Source organism: Macaca nemestrina, chromosome 7 (assembly GCF_043159975.1).
Source record: "Macaca nemestrina isolate mMacNem1 chromosome 7, mMacNem.hap1, whole genome shotgun sequence".
NCBI classification, from domain to species: Eukaryota; Metazoa; Chordata; class Mammalia; order Primates; family Cercopithecidae; genus Macaca; species Macaca nemestrina.
In genome coordinates, this window is record NC_092131.1 from 63,646,404 (window position 1) to 63,669,529 (window position 23,126).

Sequence of the window (23,126 nt, forward strand, 5' to 3'; positions counted from 1 at the left end):
AAAAAAAAAAAAAAAAAAAAGAAAAACTTAATAAGAACAAGAAACAACTGCATAATACTCTCCAAAAAAATAGATGCAAAAGGGTCAATAAAATTTTAGCAAATGAAATCCAACAATACAGTGGGACATACCACGACCAAATGGAAATTATCCCAGAATAAAAGATTGTTTTTACATTGAAAACTAACTAATGTAATTCACCATATTAGAAAGGTATAAAAGAAAAAAAATATATATGATCATCCCGGTAGATGCATAAAAATGCAATTGACAAAATCCAACCTCCATTTCACCCAAACTCTCAGCAAACCAGGAATATAAATAATTTATGCAACTTGATTGAGGACATCTGCAAAAATCCTGCTGCTAACAGTGTACATACTGATGAAAGATAGTGCTTTTCCCCTGTGATCAGAAACAAATCACTCTCTTACTACTTCTATTCAGTTTTGTACTAGAACTGGTAAGTAAGTTTATTGGGGTTGCAGGAAAAAGATCAAGTCACAAAATTAATTGTATTTTAATATACTACCAACAAATATTCACAAATTGAAATTAAAAATGATGTCACTTATTATAGCACTAAAATTATTAAATACTTAGAGATAAATCTGACAATGTGTAAGATATATACATTAAAACTAGAAAATATTAGAGAAATTAAAGAAACCATAAATAAATGGATTTATGTCTCATGTTCATAAGCCAGAAGGATAAATATTATGATGTAGATTTTCACCAAATTAATCCATAGATTCACAATCAATATCCTAGCATGAGACTTCTTTTTCTTTTGTAGAAATTGGCAAGCTAATTCTAAAATTCATATAGAAATACTAAGGAACTAAATGCAAGCCACAAATTTTTAAAGAACTTTAAAAAAGGAGAAAAAGTGTATGGCAAACACTACCTGATTTCAAGGCTTATTATAAAGCTTGAATTATCAAGAAGAATGGCATCAAGATAGACAAATAACTCAATGGAACAGAAGAGGGAATCTATAAATACACTCTCATACACAAAATACTGATTTTTGACAAAGGTACAAAAGCAATTCACTGGAGAAAGAATTGTCATTTTCAAGAAGTGGTTCCAGAATAATTGGATATCTATATGCCAAAAACAAAACAAAACAAGACGAAAAACATGAGCTCTGATCCATACTCAGATGCTTTGAACCATGTAAAAATGAACACAAAACACATCATAGGCTTCAATGTAAAGCCTAGAACTATAAAACTTCTAAAGGTAAACATAAGTCAGTTTGGCTACAGGATTTGGATTTTTTTTTAAATCACTTCCTGAGATAAAATTTCTTCAGGGATTCATAGGCTCTGTTTGGAACTCTCTTCCACAAGGGAAAAGGAGCTGCTATAAAGAACTTAGTGATGAGGAAATAATACAAGTAATATTTCTTTCATAGCACTTTCTTAGACATTTTGCCACAAATTGAAAATAGAAACACAGAGCCTGTGAGCAGCAAGATCTAGGAACAGAGTTTGAGCTTTGCCACTCTCACCATCCAAAGACTGCTGAGCCCCCATTCATCTACCGCCAACCACTTCTGACACAGAACATTCAGTCATGGGTAAAAATATGCCAGTGCAGGAGGCCAAGTGGGTTGAGCAATATGTTGTCATGAAAGACTGCATGATGTCTGTAACTAAGCAAGGAACTGATTTTTTTTTTTTCTTAATTAGGAGAGGAATCTTCTTTCAGTTGCTTATATAAATGTTGCAGGAGCCTGTAGGTCATCTTGGAGCATCATCTCAAGTATTGGGCAAATGACAGAAGCTGCTGAGAAAAACAGCAGATGGCTTGAGAATACAGAGAGAAAATGGAAAGTGATCTAAGAACTATCTGTAAATGATGCACTGTCCCTTTTGGAAGAGTTCTTGATCCCCAAAGCTTCACAAGCACAGAGCAAAATCTATTAAAAGCGAAAGGAGGTTACTTTTGTTATTTGGCTCAGGTTGCTGCTAGTGATAAGAAAGGGATTGTGGATCAGTCACAACAAGCACATCAATAAGCTTTTGAAATCAGAAAAAGGAATTACAATCAACACATCCTATCAGATTGGGTCTGGACCATAAGCTGTCTGTGTTGTATTGTGAGAATCTGAACTTTCTGGAGAAAGTCTGCTGTCTTGCAAAGACAGCTTTTGATGAAGCCATTGTTGGACTTCATACATTAAGAGTCATATAAAGATAGCATGCTAATAATGCAACTACTGAGAAACTACTTGACATTCTGCACATCAGATACCCAAGGAGATGAAGCTGAAGCAGGAGAAGAAGGTGAAAATTAGCTGACTTCTCAAATTTGTCTACTTCATTCTAAAACACAGTGGACCATTTGTCATCCACATGCCCCCTCCCAAAAAAAAGGTATAGGTTACTTCTATTTGAATTTCTGCTTCTTCCTATATGGTTTTTATGTTTGACATTAGAATAGGACCAATTAAGATTTAGGGAGTTATATGTTTTCATCCTTAGGTGGCCAATATGGGGATATGAAATTTTCATATAAGCTATAAATGTTTGGTATAGTATTTTGCTAAATTGTGGCCTCAGAAGGACCTCTGTTATAACTGCCTCTATGTCTAGGCAAAGGAAAGCACCTATATATTGGTGTGTCCTAACGTGGGATAAAAGGGTAATTTGTTCCAGTTTTAGTTGTAGTTGTGCAAACTGTAAGGAAGGAAAAGTTTCCATAACCCTTTTAGGGTTCCTGGCTAGGTCTGAAAGAAAACAGACAGATTAATAGGATAAAAGCATAAAATATTTGTTTAATCAAAGTTTTACAAGACATGAGAGGCTTCAAATTGAAGATGCAAAGACTCAAGGAAAAACTGTCCATCTTAATACTTAGATGTGATAAAGAGTAGACAGCCTTGCAGAAATGTAATTTGACAAAAAGGGAGTGATCTAATGCTAATAAACTGAATGGAGAAACAAAGCCAGGCCTGCACGTTTATATTTTTCTTGTGCTTCTATGTGTGGCATTCCTTCCTTCTGGATATAAGATAAGACTCCTTCTGGAATAAGGGCCTTATGACCTACTAACAGACAAGGTAGGTCAGGGAATTTCTCATATGGCTAGCTCTCAAACAGAAAGGCAAGAAAAGGCTAGAATAATATTTTTACATTTTATGTTTGACTTTGCGGGAGAGGATTTCTGGTGTCGTTGACCTGCCTTGGGGAGGAGAAATGTCAGGGCCCATGGCCTGAGTTGGCGAAGAAAGGGGACCAGGAGAAAGAAGAGCAGGAGAAGGTCAGAAAGATTTTACTTCTGAGCCCCTTTTTACAGTTCAGCATGCCAAGGCACTGTACTTTGGGAGCGTTCTGAGCCCTGACAGTGGGAGTATTTACAAGGCTGTTGTAGAAATAGGTACCCCATAGGCATAATATCCAGAACATGTGCATGGGTGGAATGCAGTTTCAATGTGTACACCTTGGACTATAGCTTCGAAAATGTTCCTTTATACAAAGCTGTCACTCAGTTTCCTCTAGAGAAGGGCAGAAATGATTCCTATTCTTTGTAAAGTTATCTGTTATTTGCTTTCTTTATTTCTTTTTTTGTTTGTTTGTTTGTTTTTTGAGATAGTCTTGCTCTGTCACCTAGGATGGAGTACAATGGCATGAACTCGACTCACTGCAACCTCCGCCTCCAGGTTCGAGCCATTCTCCTGCCTCAGCCTTCCCAGTAGCTGGGATTACAGGCACCCACCACCACGCCTGGCTAATTTTTGTATTTTTAGTAGAGATGGAGTTTCACCGTGTTGACCAGGCTGGTCTCGAACTCCTGACCTCAAGTGATGTGCCTGCCTCGGCCTCCCAAAGTGCTGGTATTACAGTTATGAGCCACCATGTCCAGTGTTATTTTTGTAATTCTTATTTATTTATATTTAAATATTTTAAGCAACCTAACAACAAAAGTACGAATAAAGATGCTGTAAAATGAATTGCTTGATATGCATTACTTCGTGTATATCGAGTGCAGCAGTAAAAGAAAAAACTCATGTGTTCAACTTTTTAAAGGTATTTTGCTTTTGTGAGTTTTAAAAATACTTCCCTAACATGAATGTGCTGTAAAAACAGTTAACAGGGAAATAATTTGAGATGATCGCTATTTTGTTTAATGTCTTATGAAATTTTCATGAACAATTTAATCTTAATCATTGTTAAGAACATGTGTAATAAACTGATATAAGTAGAATACAAGATTTATGAATAGAAAAGATAGAAATGTGCTCTCCGTTTTTCTTTAGCTTACTTTATTTTTCATTTAATTTTAAGTTAGGAAATTTAAAAAATTTTTTTGCCAATATTTAATTTAGAAGGTATTACCATTGTTTTTCTCCTGCTTTCAGTGTACACTTTTGAAATGTGACTGATATTAATATGTACTTTTCATCACCCTTTTCCTTTGCTGTATTTATTGATTTGTAACACTTTGAAATTTTAGTGATTAATTGTAACATAAACAATTTTAGTCCTGCTCATAAATGATCAAAATTTGTCTTCTTTTATTGGTGAGGAGCTGAATGTAAGTATACAATAGAATATCTATAAGCAATAAATACTGGAAGACTAAACCAGTAGAATGTTTAGAGCTTTAGAAAGTACGTACGCATTTTCTGCTGAAACTAGAATTGTGGTAGTAGGAGGAGCTGCTGGAGAGGGCTGGGTCCTGGGGCATCAGTGATTTCATAAGGATCACTGGACCAATCTGGAGTCAGAGGAGAAAATGAAAAATCCTGTCTTAGACATATGAATTAGTAACCAGAGACAACCTAGAGATAAAAAGAATGACTGTTTTGGGGCAATAAAGCTAATGTAATATTTTGGGTGAAAATTATCTGAACTATGTTTTAAATATTTAAATACTTTTTGATTGATTAGTAGCAACTTGTCTTTGAATATTAGGATTTTTTATTTTGTAAGTTATTGGAGGAAGATCTTTGAAATGTATTTGAAGAATTTGATCTAATTTAAAAGAAAATCCGTGACTTATTTTTAATTTATGGGTGAAATATAAATAAATATTGCAAAGTTTTAATAAATCAAAGAGCAACTTTCACTACAGATTAATATTAGATTGACCTTATAGTATTAATTTTATAATGAAATATGTATATATCTGTGAGAGACTGAATATGTAAATGCACAATGACCAGGGCATAAAGAAAAATAGAACTCTGACTCACAACCTCTGTGACAATCAGACCTGGAAGCCAAAAACCACAACCTCTGTAGCAATCAGCTCTTTATGGTCAAAACTTGGTCAATAACTACCAGCATCCCTAATTTTTGCCCTGTTTCTAATTTAGGACTAAACAGAGAAAACAAAAGACTCCTCTATAACCAACATAGGATGCCCTACTTCTGGTTAGGCAGGCTTCAGCTTTCCTATGCCAACAAACTCCAATCAGAGCATACTCGAAGCCTTCCAATTTCTCTAACTTTTGTACTGCACCCCTTCCAACTGCTTTTGAATCTCTGCAAGATGCAGGTAATGGTGATTGATTCTCTGGCTATAGCAAGCTCTGAATAAATAGCCTTAGATTATTTTCATTTGGATGGTCTTCATTTATTTTCACATCTGGAAATATAAATGTATGGGGTATCAAAAATTATAAAATCCAAATGTTCTCATTTAAAATTCTTAAATAACAATTTTGTATATAAATCACTCAAAATTAAATAATCTGTTGACAGACAGTAAACATTTGGTGAAACTCAGCTAGATGTTGAGAAGCAGTCAATTCTAATTTAAATACCAGCTTTTCAGTCATTCTTGATTTTGAAATATGGATTTTCACACTCATACTTTGAAAAGTAAGATCATCTGAAAATTATTTTAATATATAATTTATATTAGTCCTATAATTAACCCAGGATCATACCTGATTAAAGTTTTATCCAGAAAAGAATTTTCACTTTCAGTTAGTTGGTGAGGAATATTCAATATTTAGATAAGAAATTCAATTATCTTTTCAGAGAAGTCCAGATGATTAGAGTTCAGAGAGCCAGAGGCACTCTGCTGTTTCATTTTAACATATAGCTGAACCAATTATATTTTAAAATATTTTTTTCAAGAAAGTGGATCTGCTTTAAAAGCCATAAACTCTCATTACTGCATTCATATTTATTGTTTTAAAACAAGTTATATTGCTAACTAATACATTAAATTTATTCTGTTAAAGCCCTTAACTTTATAAATATCTCTCTGGAGTTTTCTCCTGGACCATTATTTAGTTATGTTTAATAAATTGTAATAGTTAATGCCATAAAAACTTTTGGGGGGTCTTAAAAGAAGCAACAAAAATGAAAACACCTGGTAATGTACATTTCAATCAGGAAATCCTGGGATATTGGTGGTTTTCATCCCTTTTTAGTCTCCACAATAACAGTAAATGCAAACACTTGTATCAGTAAAAGCTATATTGATGCCTAAAGCCAATGTGTGGTTTTACCTTGAGAATAAATTAGAAATTAAAACAGTTTTGACTAGTTGATGGCAAAACAGCCAATCTTTTTGTCAATTTTATTAAAAATAGAGATCAGTCAAATTTCCTAGTTTTGTGTGGATAAATTGTTGGTTGAATTCTTTACTTTTTCACTATTTGGTTTGTTCTAATGACTGAAAGCAGTGAATATAGTGTTAAAAGTAATAGAAACATAATGAAGCAAGAAATACACAAACACACACAAAATGGATTCACATCCATCCATGCTCACTAGCCTGTAAAATTTTCAAATAAATGTTTTGCAGACTGAGCAGTAAGTTTATTTTCCTCATGCCTTCCTTTAATTATATGATTTCTTAGATCTGTAAGTTAGCACTTGCTTCCCCAAAGTCCTCTACTTGACTTAATTATCACTGTGCCCTTGGGAACACTGAACATTATATTTCAAGCCCACGGAAATTGATGCCTATCTATAGAGCATACAAAAGTAACCCGATTTTCTTTTAGGAGTTTGACTTTAAAGCTATATCAATTTGTTATTTAATTGCCACTTGCTAGTTTTTAAGAAATTATCTCATCACTGTTTGGGTTTATAATAGGGATATATTTATTATTCTCATGGATGTGTTGAGTGAACTCATTACAAAGAGTTACAAATTCTATATCCAGGAATCAGGAAATTACTAATGAAATTAATAGATGTCAAAAGTGTATACCATTGATTGAATAGAGAGTTATGATGATAATTCAACTCTGCATAGAGATAAATGTTCACTGAAAATAATCCAAATACTACATTAATGTTTTATTGACTTGTGAAAAAGAATGGAATTATAGTCATGTTCTCTGCTTGTTACAGAGGCTATTACTCTGGGATGATTATTTTGATCAGATTAACATTATAATAAAATTAATTAAAAAATAACTTATTATGTGGCGATCAACCAGCAAAACGTTACTCAAAAATATCTGAAACAAATACTGTGAGTGTGACTATAAAAATATTGGTAAGGAGAAATTAATTTGTTTTTTGATCCATAACTTTCACAGAGAAAAGAAACCTAATGAAAATGGTTTTGTAATGCATAATAATGTAATTGATGTCAGGTATCTGATTTCATTTGAACAATTACTTTAAAATAATTTGTAATGAAACTTATTGTAGTAGGATGAATTGTGGTCCCCAAGAAGATATGTCCAAATCCTAATTCTCAGTACCTGTGAATTTGACTTTATTTCCTTGACTTTATTTGGAAAAACTTTTTTTTTTTTTTTTTAACCATTTATAATTAAGGATGAGAGCATTCTGAATTACCCAGGTGGGCCCTAAATCCAGTGAAATGTGTCTTTATGAGAAATGTGATATAAAGCCACATGAAGACAGAGGCAGAATTGGAGCGATTTGTCTGCAAGCACAGACTGCCAAAGATTGCCTGTAACAATCAGAAGCTAGGTGAGAGTTGTGGAACAGATTCTGTCTTAGAGCCTTAAGAAACAACCAGTTCTGCCAGTACTTTGATTTTGGACTTCTGGCCTCCAGAACTGTGAGAGGATAAAATTCCATTTATTTGTTTTTTCTTTCTCTCTATTTTTTTTAAATTCTTTTTTTGAGATGGAGTCTCTTTCTGTGGCCCAGGCTGGCATGCAGTGGCACAATCTCGGCTCACTGCAACCTCCGCCTCCTGGGTTCAAGGGATTCTCTTGGCTCAGCCTCCCAGGTAGCTGGGACTACAGGTGCGTGCCACCATGCCTGGCTAATTTTTTGTATTTTTAGTAGAGAAGGCATTTCACTGTGTTAGTCAGGATGGTCTCAATCTCCTGACGTCGTGATCCACCAGCCTTGGACTCCCAAAGTGCTGGGATTACAGGCCACCACGCCGGCCTATTTTTTTTTTTTTTTTTTTTTTTAGACAGAGTCTTACTCTGTCACCCAGGCTAGAGCATAGTAATACCATCTGGGCTCATTGCAACCTCCATCTCCTGGGTTCAAGTGATCCTCCTGCTTCAGCCTCCAGAGTAGTTACAACTACAGGTGTGCACCACCATGCCCCAGATAATTTTGTATTTTTAGTAAAGATGGGGTTTCACTATTTTGGCCAGGCTGGTCTCGAACTCTTGACCTCCAGTGATCTGCCCGCGTTGGCCTCCCAAAGTGCTGGGATTACAGGCATGAGCCACTGTACCAGGCCAGAATTCCATTTATCTTTTAAGCCAGCAAGTTTTGGTAATTGTTAAGGCAACTCTAGTAACCCAAAGTGCTTATGCATAAATTAAAATGTCAGAAGATTTAATAACTCAAACAGAAAAGCAGTTACATCATATTTATTCAACAAAGTTAAATAGAAGATTAACTCGAAGTTATCATTGTCTCTACTTTTAATATCTATCTCCATTCACAGTCTTAAATAAAATTAATTAAATTTGCCACAATTCTTGATTTCATGTTATGTTCCAACACCATTGAAGATAAAGGAATAATATAAATTGACATAGTAAAGTCAAAATATATAAGCAGAAACTGATTAAGAAATGAAAATTAACTTAGAAACTAACCACTTAATATATCTAGGGAAAATTCTTCCTTAAACCTAAATATTTGGAGGAGAATTCACTTGGGAAATCTGTAAATGCTTAAGCAGAACATGAAAGATCTTAACCAAATAATGCTAGCAGATGTGATTTTAAATAGACAACATTCACCACAACAATCTTTATGCACAAAGTTTTTCCATGCCTCAGTTAATGATTGTTTATATAATTAGTTAGGAATTTCATCATCTATGCAAAAGTTATTTTAAATCAAATCAAAGGAATCTAACATGCTCTTGGAAGATATTTTTATGTCCCAAATTAGGCTGACTCACAGAAAAATGCTACAAAATATCTATTTAAACTTACCAAATTTATTTACTTAAAAGATCAGCTAACTGATATAATTTAGTTCAGATACTTAAACTTCCTAAAATTTATTTTAGAACAGAAATGAGTGTATTTTCTACTCAAATTATACAGAATATATATACTATCATTGCCAACTATTATCAGAATAAATGTATCCATCTAAATGCCAGAATTTTTAATCCTTCATAACTTTATAGAAGATAGAATTCTCATTAAACAAACATAACATGGCATTGAGCCAAGGGAATGAAGAGATTTGAAATCTTACTATGGATAAATGTCTAATTAATCATTGTTGACTAATTAATTCAGCCCTTTTATTTCTAGTCTAAGCTTTTCTAAGTTGATATTTTACAACATATAATAAATGGCGTTTCAGAAATATATTTTGAAAGATATTGTGTCAACGTAAAGGTTATCTCCTGATGAGATTTTTAATTAATTAGAGAGAAGTTCAATAGAGCTGTAATAGGAAAAAAAAAGTTGTAAATATGTTTGGTAATGCTACAATTTGTTTTGATATGCTACTGAACAAAACAAGTGTGTAAGGCAATAATTAAATATGTTTTAGTAACTGAAGTTTTCATTCCTGAAAACATGTATTTGGCTTATTCTGTAAAATTTTTATTGCAGATGGAAGTAAGTATGTAGGGAATGTATCAGAGACATATGTTTTAGTGGTCTGTTCATTCTGGGTTTGATTCCTTGCTCTAAATTCTACAGTATTGAATGAACTAACATAAGTAAGGTATAGCACATATAAATAAAGCAGATAAATACTCATTAAATGCTACTTATTGCTGCATTGGAAATTTTATTTCTTCTTCATTCATCCTTATCAGATCTAAAATGTTTTTTGGTTAGTATCCATCCTCTCACCTTAGTAACTATCCTTACATCTTTATATCTGAAATAAATTTGAAGACCTTAGTGGATTTTAATAAACATATTGAATATTGAAAATGTATCTCTTTTATCATGTTTATTAATTAGAAAAGTGGCATGGATACACATTGATTTTTGAAAATGTGTATCTTTAATCATATTTATTACTTGGAAAAGTGGCGTGGAATAGAGTTTAAGTGTGATTTTATATGATGAGATAAATATAGCTGGCTATTTCTATATTTTCCTGAGTAAGGTTCAGGATATGGCTATTTATGAACACTTTGCCTTAAATTTCCTGTCCTCCTCAATTCCATTAACCTTCACCTTCATGCCATTTGAACTACCCAACCCTAAGACTACATATTGGATACTGTCATTATTTAGAATTGTTGGTCAGATGCTGTGGCTCCTGCCTGTAGTCCCAGTATTTTGGGAGGCAGAGGCCGGTGGGTGGCTTGAGCCCAGGAGTTTGAGACCAGCCTGGGCAACATGGCAAAACCCAGTCTCAACAAAAAATACAAAATGGGCATGATAGCACATGCTTGAGGTGGGAGGATCCCTTGAGCCTGAGAGGTGGAGGTTGTGGTGAGCTAAGATACCTCCTGATAATACAGTGTCCAATTTGACTACCACTTTTACTCCTGTGTCTCTACTTAACTGAATCTTTGATTTCCTGGAGATTACTAAGGCCTTGATCAATCACATACTTTATTTATTTTTACTAATTTCTTGGGCCCCTCTGTCTTCGCTTAATCCTCATTTTAAAGTTTATCCTATGGTTAACATTATCAAGACTGTTTTGACTGCAATCAATAGAAAAATGATTCAATCTAATTAGGGCAAAAACAGTGAAAGGATAACTATTGGAAGGGCAGGAGTTTAGCTGATCCCCATGGAACACTGGAAAGGGATGGTTCATTCCATAAATGTTACTGAATTGGTTAACCAGGCAGAAAACAAAAATGTTTGATTTTTTCCATACACAAAATAAACTGAAGTTCTATTTCGAGAAGCAAACCTATATCTCTAAAAATAATTATAGCAGAATCATTTTAGAAAATTGTGATAGAAAACAATTTCTTAAACAAGGGGCAACTATTTAATGTATTTCACAATCCTAAATTATATCTATATCTTTTCATACTACAAGAGATCTCCTGAAGTTCAAAACAAGCTGCATATTCAGCATTTGTAATGAATATAACTGACTAAAGATTGATAGAGTATGAGAATAACTTTTATAAACTGATAGGAGAAAATGTACAGTAGAAAATTGACTGCAGAAATATTGTATTAATCAAGGTTCAGCAGGAATCATATGGCATACTTAAAAGGATAATTTGAAGACAATTAATACAAGGACCCTTTTGAAATGTAAGGGCAAAATTCAGGAAACCAATGGGGAATAGACTAGTTCCACAGAGTCAGCAGCAGAAGAGAGAAATATGAAGGTATGAGGAGAGAGACGAGGATAAGAGAGCCTGTCTGACAGGAGCGATAGATTCTGGTAGGGAGCCACAACCACCCCCTGGCAGCCAGCAGGGAGATATCTAATATCAGTTCCCTATTGCTCTCTGGATTTTCTGCTAATGTCTGTCTCCAGTTGGGAAAAACCAATTGTAAACCAAAGGACTTAGAAATCAATTGATGTAGTCCATATGGCTCTGACAACAGGGTATAGAGCAAGGGTGGATAAGGGTGGAGAATGACTGTACAGCAAATGAAAGTTTCTGAGCATAAAAATTAACAGAAAAGGCAAACTTATTAGCATTTAAAGAAATGAAAATTCAAACTGCTTACATGTTGTTTTACACTGTTCAAATATACAAAACTGCAAAGTTTGATTAATCAAAGTTTTGGTGAAAATGTGGAGAAATAATTACAAATCTGTTAGTTAGAATATAAATAGAGGCTTCTGTTTTGAAAGCAAAGTTGGAATGTCCACAATGATCCAAAATTCAACTCCTGGTATATTCCTCAGAACAATTTTGTGTTTATCCATAAGAAAACGTTGTTTTTCATTGAAAAAGTAGGAAAAACAAGTTCATCAAAAGGGAAGTGAATATACAAATTGTAACGTTATGGACTGATATGCTATCTACGTGTACCATCCAAATACATCTTAATGAAATAATATTGGTTGAAGAAATTAAGCTGCAGGATGATGATCAAAGTAAGAATTTTAAGCCAGGTGTGGCGGTACATGCCTGCAGTCCTAGCGTTTTGGGAAGCTCAGGTAGGAGGAGTGCTTGAGCCCAGGAGTTTGAGGCTGTGCGAGCCAGGATCGTGCCACTGCACGATAGTTGCACATGAGTGCGACTATCTCTAAAAACAACAAAAAAAGGAAAAGACGTTAAGGATTTTATTATTATTCAAATCTTAAATATACAAAATAGTAGTATCTGTTGTTTATTGTTTATATGTCTATGTAAAATATGAAAACATATGTAGGGTGGTTATTTTACATAGACATTGGTGGACTACATCAATGAGTTTCTAAGTCCTCTGAATTCCAATTGGTTTTTCCCAACCGGAGACATTAGCAGAAAATACAGAGAGTAGAAGGGGAGTGATGTTCATATTTCATGTAAAATATGAAAACATATATAGGATGGAGATATATGTATACACATATATATGTATATATACACATGTATGTTTCTGTATATATATACATGTATATATACACACACACACACATATACACATATAGTGGGCTTTCAATATAGTGGTTTCTTCCGGCCAGAGGGGAACTAGGTGTGGAGAATGTGCCTTAACAGTATCTGTGAAATTGTATGTCTGACAAAGTAACTGACCCAAATATTATGCAATATTAGCATTTAAAGTATTTAAAATGGGAAATCTGTTATGTGTCACATGACTCCTTATATCTTAAATTATTCAATAATTAATTAAAATATTATGAATTTGAGGTTATGATAGAAAAATTTTTAAGGTGGCTGCATCATGTATATTTATATTCTTAATTCCTGAACATGTAAGATGACAAAGTCAGCTCAGATTTTTACTTTTTCCTTCAAGAATTCCCGTTAAATTGACTAATAAATATTGAAATGGAATTATCTGCATCAATACTGGACACTCAGAAAAACTATCAGTGTAAATAGATGTAAAAACATATTTGCTAGAGACAGGGAAGAAGAAATTAGACTAAACACAAGTTATAGAGAGGAGGAATTAAATCCTCTTGTGAACAAGCTGTGTAAAGTACCAGAAGGATACCTTGTTGTAACCACACAATAGCTTCTGATTTACAGATCAGAAAGCAGGCTTGGATTAGCAAAGAAACCACATGATGTTGGGGACTTGCTAGGGATTTACGGCTGAGGAAGCTCAAGTAAGCAGAGAGGTACTTGGCTAGGCTTCCTATTTAATGAGTAAATGGAGCCAAACCACTAGAATTATTAAAAGATGCTACTGGTCAAGTGGAAAACACATTCAAGAAACAAAGAACATTTCTTATCCCGGCCCGCGGGATAGTCAGTGTAGGCCCTGGAGGAGGGGGTGGGAATTTGGGGAACAAGAGACACGAGAAATGGAGACAAGACAGTGCTCTGATCAAGTCTCGTTTAATGGCGGTAATGCACTGCCTTATATACACTTGGAAGGGAAGGGGTTGGGCTAAGGCGGAAATGATCTCATTGCCGAGGGCGTGGCCAGGTTAGTTTCGGTTTCTCCGGTCGGACGTCATGTTGCGCTTGCGGCTATTAAGTAACAATTTTCCCGGGCGCGGGAAAAGTGAGTGAAGAAGCAGGAAGAGCGCCATCTTTAATGAGGTATTAGTACAGGGGAAAAAAGGCAAAGATAGGGAGGAGGTGTGGGGTGGAAGTGAACACAGCTCAGGCATTTAATCCTTAATTATTATTCACTATGGCCGGGGCATGCAGCTCCGGACAGGTCCCCCTTTTTATATTTTTATGATAAGAAAACCCCTCGGGAACTGCGCCTGTCTTAGGTTGGGTCAACTCACCCCCACCTTCTAGGCCTGTCATGGGATAAGGCAGCAGCAAGGGCGGCCCTCCTGTCTTAGGCTCCGATGGAGATAGTGTCCTCTTACCTGTCATTGACTGTCCAGTTCAGCACACAGGGGAGGTGGTCTTATTAAGGTAAATAAGACTCACCATTTTCAGTCATCTCAAGGCGATGATAATGGACCTGTATAGGTTTGGCCTGGAAGGCCTCGATTTGTTGTCTGACAAATGCCATAAGCTTATTAAGGATTATAGGCCCGAGAGTGAGGAAAAGTAGAAGGGTGAGTAAAGGACCAAGAAATGGCAAGAGATAGGGGAGAAGTCCATCGAGTCCAGTCCATAGTGGATTGGCGGCCAGGTCTTTTCTGCGCTTTTCTAGTTCTTCTTGCAAAGTTTTTATCTTATCTCTGACGATTCCGGATTTGTTGGCGTAAAAACAGCACTTTTCCTGTAAAGCCAAACATATCCCTCCCTGTTCTGCTGTTAACAAATCTAGACCTCTTCTATTTTGGAGAACTACTTCAGCTAACGAGTCTACTTGGTCTTGTAAATCTTGTATAGTACTGGATAAGGTCTGCACATCTGAGATTAGTTGATTGGATAATTTAGTATATTGGGTTAGTGAGACTCCTAGGCCTGTGGCTCCTGTAGTAAAAGCAGTGGTGATTCCTAGTCCAGCCAACAAGGGAATAAATTGTATGGCTCGTTTCGGTCTATAAATAAAATGTTCAATAGCGGAGATGGGGATAGGTTCATCTCCAGGGATGATATCAATGTCGGGGAGAAGAGTGGCCAGAACACAAAGCCCTGTCCAATTTGTAGGTAGATACGTATATGCCATGTTGTTTCCACAAACGAAAACCGAGCCATTTATAGCACACAAAGTGTTGGTGGCATTGATTATGGAAGTACAGTTGTCAAACACAACATAGCCTAAATCAATTTCTTTAGTGTTATTATATGATGGTGAAAAGAGGCAAGAGGAATTAGAAAACGTCATTGGTTGAACTAAGAGGGGGGGGTAATAGGACCGGAATTATTTACTAAGGATTCATTTGAGTAATTGACATAGGGCAATGAAAGGTTAGGTATGGCTAGAGGAATGGGGGGGCCCATTTTTAGACAAAGCCAACAATCGTGGGCCAGGCTTGTATTGGACATTTGAAGTAAATTGTAAGTAGCATTGAGGATATCAAAGGTTTGGGCATCGAGCTTAAAATTATCTCTAAGCTCAGGCAAGGCTAAAGGGTGATATTGAAGTTCAGGATATGAAGCTTTATGAATTTCTTCTAATTTTTTCTGGACGGTTTTAATTCTTGCAATATCTAATGGGCCTCCTCCATCAGAAATGTGAATGGGGGCGGTAGTGCTCCAACAAACAGGCTTTCCTTTTTGGCCGTTACAAGGAGACTGTACAAGTTTATTAGTGGATCCTAATACTTGTACGTCATTGATGCCTCCAGTTTGTGTTTTTAGTAACGTGGCCGTATAATATGTTCTATTGCCTGATTTGCATTGTTGATAGGAGGTATAACAAGAACTATGTACAGAAGATTGGAAAGAGCTACAAGGGCATTCTAGGAGCGGCCCGCTAGGTGAGGTATCTCTTGGGGTAGACTTACATTTCCATAACTGGTTTGGCATTAGGTAAGCTGTCTTGCCCGTGCAGGTCACCTGAGTGATTCTATCTGACGGAGGTTCAGATATTTGTCCCCCTCTGCAGTCACAAGGCTGGCCGTATTGTTTTCGTAATAATTCTATTGCCTTACGAGGGTCACCAAAACCTGCATAGACTGTCACTATGTTATATAGAGCGATTATTCTCCAAAGGAATTTCATGTTAGGCTTCATTTTCTGAAAAACAAGAAGGAAAGAACTTCTCAGGGAGATTTATCTTCCCTGGACTGACAATGGTTATGATTTATTTGTCTTACCAATCTTTCAGTCAGCCATCTGGCTGCATCATTTTTTTGTGAGAAGATGCATACTGAGCCTCTTCCCCAAATTAAAACCGGATCGGGGCCATGCCATGAACTATCAAGTGGATCTTTCCATTTTACCAGTGCAAACTGTTTTTGAGATTCAGGATGCCAGAAACGGTCGGCAGCCGATTTTCCATGACTGTCCAAATTTTAAAAATTAAGGATAAACAGGGCATGATTGAGTATGTTTCTGGGGGTACCCTTCACGGGGTACCAGCTCCCCCCTTTTAATTTTGTGATAATAGTTTTTAATGACAGATGAGCTCTTTCTACTATACCTTGTCCTTGGGGATTATAGGGAATGCCTGTGGTATGTTTAATTTGTAGGGTATTACAAAATTGTAAGAAGGCTTTAGCTGTATAACCGGGGCCATTATCTGTTTTGATTTGTTTGGGTATTCCTAAAATAGAAAAGCAGTGTAATAAATGAGCTATGACATGTTTGGTGGCCTCTCCTGTTTGGAGAGTTGCACTGATGAATCCACTATAGGTGTCTATGCATACATGGATATATTTTAGTTGACCGAGTTCTGAGTGGTGAGTAACGTCCATCTGCCAAATTTCGTTGGGGATAAGTCCTCGGGGGTTAACTCCTAGATGAGGAACAGGTAAATATGTTATGCAGTTGGCGCATTGTTTAACTATTTGTCGAGCTTGTTCTCTGGTAAGTTTAAACATAAGTCTTAAGGTTTGGGCGTTTAAATGATGTAAGGCATGTGCTTTTTGCGCTTGTTGCAAATTGTCTATAGTGACTGTGGCTATGGTTTTTGTTGCCGTGTCAGCTGTTGCGTTACCTTGTGTTAGAGGTCCCGGTAATCCTGAATGTGCTCTAATATGCCCAAGAAAAAAGGGAGTAGTCCTTTTTCGGATAAGTTGTTGACATTGTAAAAATAGGTTAGCTGTGTCTGAAATATGTTTAATTTGAGACACGGTCTCTAAGAGGGGTATTGAATGAGCCAGATAGGCGCTGTCTGTATAAATGTTAAGTGGCTGACAAGGAAAAGCTGATAGTGCTGCAATTATAGCTTGCAATTCGACCAGCTGAGCTGATGTATAAGTGGTCTGGAATTTAACGACTACATTATTGTAAGTGTAAGCGGCAAGTCCTGTGGAAGATCCATCAGTGAAAATTAGTAATGCGTCATTGAGAGGTTCTTTACTGGTAATATGGGGAAATACAAACGCATGAAGTTTACAAAATTGAATAAGTTTGTTAGGTGGGTAATGGTTGTCAATCGCGCCAGTATAAGAAGCGCAAGCAATTGGCCAGGCTTCCGTATTTTGTAACAGCCAATGGATGCGTGATTGAGTGTAGGGCTGTATAATGGTAGAGGGTTCTATTCCAAAGTATTTTCTACTGTTTTCTCTTCCCAAGATAATTAGATCAGCTATGGCATCATAATAAGGCAACAAAACCTTTTTAGGGGAGGAGGGCAGGTGTACCCACATAATGGGATTGTTCTGCCAAAATAGGCCAGTAGGGGTTATTGTTGTGTTAAAAATAAGGAATATTAATGGCTGAGAATAATCAATACCAGTAACAAATTGTGTTGCAATGGCATGTTCTACCTGTTGGAGTGTTATTAATGCTTCTTTAGTAATGGACCTGGGGGATTTTGGATTAGAGTCTCCTTTTAATATATCGAAAAGAGGTTTTAACTCTCCTGTGGTGAGCTTTAAGTACGGTCGAAGCCAATTTATGTCTCCCAGTAATTTTTGGAAATTATTTAAAGTTTTTAAATGATCGCGACGTATAATGGCCTTTTGATTAATGATTTTGGGTCCATTAATCTGGAAACCAAGATAAGTGTATGGATCTTGTAATTGTACTTTTTCTGGGGCTATTTGTAGTCCGGCTGCTGTTAACTCTTGTTTGAGTTGGGCGAAGCACTGTAAGACTTGTTCGCCAATTTCTCCTGCTATTAAAATATCATCCATATAATGTGTAATATACATTTGTGCCCATGTTTTTCTGACTGGCTCTATAGCGGCAGCTACATATTTTTGACACAAGGTAGGACTATTGGCCATACCCTGAGGTAAGACTTTCCATTGATAGCGTTTCATTGGTTGTTTAAAATTTGTAGATGGAAGACTAAAGGCAAATCTTTTCTGGTCAGCAGGGTGAAGGGGAATTGTAAAAAAGCAATCTTTAAGGTCAATAATGATTTTAAAATATTTTTGAGGAATCGCAACCGGTGAAGGCAATCCTGGTTGTAAGGCACCCATAAGGATCATAGTGATATTTACTGCTCTTAAATCTTGTAAGAGTCTCCATTTACCAGACTTCTTTTTAATAACAAAAATAGGTGTATTCCAAGGGGAATTACTTTCCTCAATATGTCCTGCTGCTAGTTGTTCCTGCACTAACTGTTGGGCAGCACTTAGTTTATCATTGAGTAAAGGCCACTGATCAACCCAAACGGGCTCATCTGACTTCCAAGTAATGGGGTCAGCGCACCTTTGGGGTGCAGGTATGTCAGTGGCCTGAGCTAAAAATTTCCAAACCCCTTTTTATCAAGTTGTCCTGAAACCAGTATAGGCTGTGGGATACCGTTCTCTCCTTTTCCAAGACCTTTACCAGGGGTGTATCCTTGAGTTAACATTTGTGCAGTAACTATATCATTTGGACTACACATTATAACTCTCATTTGAGAAAGTAGATCTCGCCCCCAAAGGTTAACAGGTAGGTAAGGAATGACAAATGACTTAATGAGGCCTGAATTGTTTTCTTTATCTGTCCATGTTAGGTATTTAGAACTTTGTTTAGGATTACTGCTTTGTCCAATTCCTCTCAAGTGAGTTAAAGTTTCTGTAGTAGGCCAATGAGAGGGCCAATCTTCTTGTTTAATGATAGTTACATCAGCCCCTGTGTCTATTAGTCCAGTGAATGCCTTCCCGTCTAACCATAAGGTTAGAGAGGGTTTTTGATTTGTAATTGGTTGCACCCAATATATATCTGATGATCTGAAACCTTTTATATTTCTATTAGAGTATTGGATATTATTATCTGTTTTAACCAAAGGTAGCAGGAGTAACTGAGCTATTCTAACTCCTTGAGGGACAGTAATAATACTATCAATAGCTCTGGCCATAATTTTAATTTCTCCTTCATAATCATTATCGATAACTCCAGGGAGGACTTGTAAGCCTCTCATGGTGACACTACTTCTTCCTAAAAGTAGCCCAAAAGTGTTAGGTGGTAAGGGTCCATATATTCCGGTATTTAAGGTTTGTGGTCCCATTTCAGGTGTTAGTATTGTGTGGGAGGTGGAACTGAGGTCCAATCCTGCACTTCCTGGGGTTGCTCTACTAAGTTTTGAAATGGATTGCTGTTGCTGGCTGGAACAAAGCTGACTGCCCCATATGCTTGTCTCGGGGCCTGAGGCTGGCCCCTCATCCCGTTTCCCTGCCTGGGGGGTAAAGGATTTCCTTGACTGTCAGTTTTAGATTCACATTCGTTTGCCCAGTGCCTTCCTCTTTTACACCTTGGGCAAAGGGCTGGGATTTTTGCTTCTGGACTCTTATTTTGGATTTCACAGCAATCTTTTGCAAAGTGTCCCCTTTTACCGCATCTAAAACATCCCCCTTTATCTTTACCTTTGTTAATGAGGAAATCTCTTACTGTTTGGCCGCTAAAAGCGGCGGCCATTGCTAGGCCTTGTTGATATGAGGGCCCAATATCTGAACAAAGGCGAATGTATCCTGTTAAATCTGTTTTCTTTCGATAAGGTCTGATTGCCGCTTGGCAGGCGGGGTTAGCATTTTCATAAGCTAACTGTTTAACATAATCTACACCCGTTTCTGCATTTCCAAAGATTCTACCTGCCGTGGTCATAAGTCTATGCACAAAGTCTGAAAATGGCTCATCGGGTCCTTGTTTAACCGCTGTGAGCGAGGCCCCTGGATCTCCTTTAACGGGAAGTTTTCTCCAGGCTTTTGTAGCAGCAACCTGGACTTGTGAGAACAGTCCAGGGTCATATTGCATTTGGGCCTGAGTGTCTGCATAATTACCTGAACCAGTTAACATATCAAAATCCCAACCGTTTCCTGCCTGTTGATTTCTTTTAGCTGTATCTCTACAATTTTCAAAGAACTCTGACTTCCAAATTAAGTGGTCTCCCCCAGAAAGAACTGCCCTGACTAAGGTATTCCAGTCTGTAGGAATGAGCCAATTCTCAGCTACAGATTCCACTATAGCAAGAGTATATGGAGCAGTAGCCCCATACTGAGAGGCAGCAGTCTTTAACTCTTTTATAATAGCAAAATCAAATCCAGTATGATGCCTCCAAGCCTGTCCCTGTTCATCTATGGTTTCCATGACCAGAAAAACGTCTTTGGGGGAAGAGTCTTCTCTATGTCGGCTAGCAACTAACCCCCCTCTTGGAACATGTTGTCCAGGCCGCTGAAGTGGGTGCAAGGAACCCTCCATAGTGTCTGAGTTAGGTATTTTTTCATTTCCTGTTTTTAGCTTTTGGAGCCTAATTATCAATGATTGATGTAACTCTTCAAGTTTAATCTGTTCTTCTAGTTGAGCAATTTTTTGCTTTAATTCTTCTTTGGGATCTATTGCTGCCATAACAATGGGCGCAGAAGCCTCATTATGTGTCTTATTGTATGGGGGTGGGTATGAAATAAAGGGAGGCAAATCAGGGTTGTGATATTTAGCCGCCTCTTCCTCTAAATCATCCCAATTTATATCCGATTGATTAGGCTTATTAATTTCCTCCTCCTTTTGAAGCATCTGCAAAATTGGGTATTTTTTTGGTTTGTTTTCGTGTGGTATTTCTTTATCTGTTACAGGAGACTTGATTTCCTCATGATCACTTTCGAGGGAAATGAGATCTTCCTCCGTATCTTGCGGAGGCTTTGTGAGGTTAGAGCGGGAGCTAACCTTTAAAATATGCTCTGTCTGAGCGACCGCAGCCATGACTTGCGGATTGGCCTCCTTCTTATCTATTAAATCTCTAATGAGGTTCCAATAAGAGAAGGCGGTTACAGGAATTTTTTCTGGCCCAAAAGTATTATAATAATCCTGAAGACAATCCCCTACTCTACGCCATCTTTTAATATCAATAGTTCCTTCCTGTGGGAACCAAGGGCAAGTGTCTTTTACAAAATCAAAAAATTTAAACAAATCATTACCTTTAACCTTTACTCCTCGTATCTTTAAAGCCTCTTTTAATTGTGCTACATATATTTGATGTTGGCTTAATTCTTGTCCCATTTCGGACGCGTCACTTACCTTCGATTCTGACGCGGCAGGTTCCCGCGGTGATCGGAAGAGTTTGACTCCTTTTGTCTTCGTTAGCGGTCGACCGTCCTTTCGCGTCCTCTTCCTCACGGAGTCCCTCGTTTCCAGGTCCCTGTTCGGGCGCCACGTATTCCGGCCCGCGGGATAGTCAGTGTAGGCCCTGGAGGAGGGGGTGGGAATTTGGGGAACAAGAGACACGAGAAATGGAGACAAGACAGTGCTCTGATCAAGTCTCGTTTAATGGCGGTAATGCACTGCCTTATATACACTTGGAAGGGAAGGGGTTGGGCTAAGGCGGAAATGATCTCATTGCCGAGGGCGTGGCCAGGTTAGTTTCGGTTTCTCCGGTCGGACGTCATGTTGCGCTTGCGGCTATTAAGTAACAATTTTCCCCGGCGCGGGAAAAGTGAGTGAAGAAGAAGCAGGAAGAGCGCCATCTTTAATGAGGTATTAGTACAGGGGAAAAAAGGCAAAGATAGGGAGGAGGTGTGGGGTGGAAGTGAACACAGCTCAGGCGTTTAATCCTTAATTATTATTCACTATGGCCGGGGCATGCAGCTCCGGACAATTTCTTCCTGGAATATATTTATTACAAAATGAGAGAAAATGTCAGAATATTAATGGACTTGTTCAATTGCACGTGATTATTGAATATTTGTGTTTAAGTGAATGTTTTAAGAATGTATTATAAAATCAAAATTTCTTTATTTGAAATTCTTCACACCACCCCTGCATAAAGTAAATAAGAAAAAGTAAATAAGTTAGAGAAAATACAAATATACCAATTGGAATGAAAATGAACTACAAGCAAAGATAGGAATTTTATTATTTGTAAGTAAATGTTATGGGAAACTTTATAAAAATAGATGCTTTTATAGAGAAATGAAAATTACCAACAATGCATCAAAAGTAATCTTATAAAATGACAATTAAAATACTATAACCATAAAATAATACTAAAATCTTCTTCCAAAAAAGCACTAGGTCCAGCTAGTTAAATGGGAAAGTTTTTATAATCCTTCAAAGAATAGTTAAGTACCATACTTTTTAAACTGTTCCATGACATAGAAACAGATATAAAACTTTCAAAAATATGTATGAGACCAGCATAATCCTGATAAAAAGGTAGCCAAATATAATGTCATTGTATGCTCCCCTGGCTTCACCTCTTTCTCTTATCCTTGTATAAAATAAGTAAATGGAGGCCGGGCGTGGTGGCTCACACCTGTAATCCCAGCACTTTTGAGGCCGAGGCGGGCGGATCATGAGGTCAGGAGATCGAGACCATCCTGGCTAACAGTGTGAAACCCCATCTCTACTAAAAATACAAAAAATTAGCCAGGCTTGGTGGCAGGCGCCTGTAGTCCCAGCTACTGGGGAGGCTGAGGCAGGAGAATGGCGTGAACCCGGGAGGTGGAGCTTGTAGTGAGCCGAGATTGCGCCACTGCCCTCCAGCCTGGGCGACAGAGCGAGATTGTCTCAAAAAAAAAAAAAATAAAGAAAAGTAAATGCCATTCAGCTTATATTTAAAAATGTATATATGGCAATGACCAAATAAAGTTTATCAAAGCTAAAAAATTGGTACAATGCTGGAATATGTAGCATATTAAAAAGTCATGGAGAAATTTAAAAAATTA

The 23,126-nt window shown here is 37.0% G+C and overlaps 1 long non-coding RNA gene and 1 pseudogene across 1 annotated transcript in view; both read left to right on the forward strand.

The window, feature by feature from the left end:
* On the forward strand, positions 1-23,016 carry LOC139364300 (14-3-3 protein zeta/delta pseudogene; annotated as a pseudogene).
* The window catches only part of LOC105481915 (uncharacterized), a 428,534-nt gene that overhangs the window by 84,428 nt on the left and 320,980 nt on the right, over positions 1-23,126 (forward strand). The window lies entirely within an intron of this gene.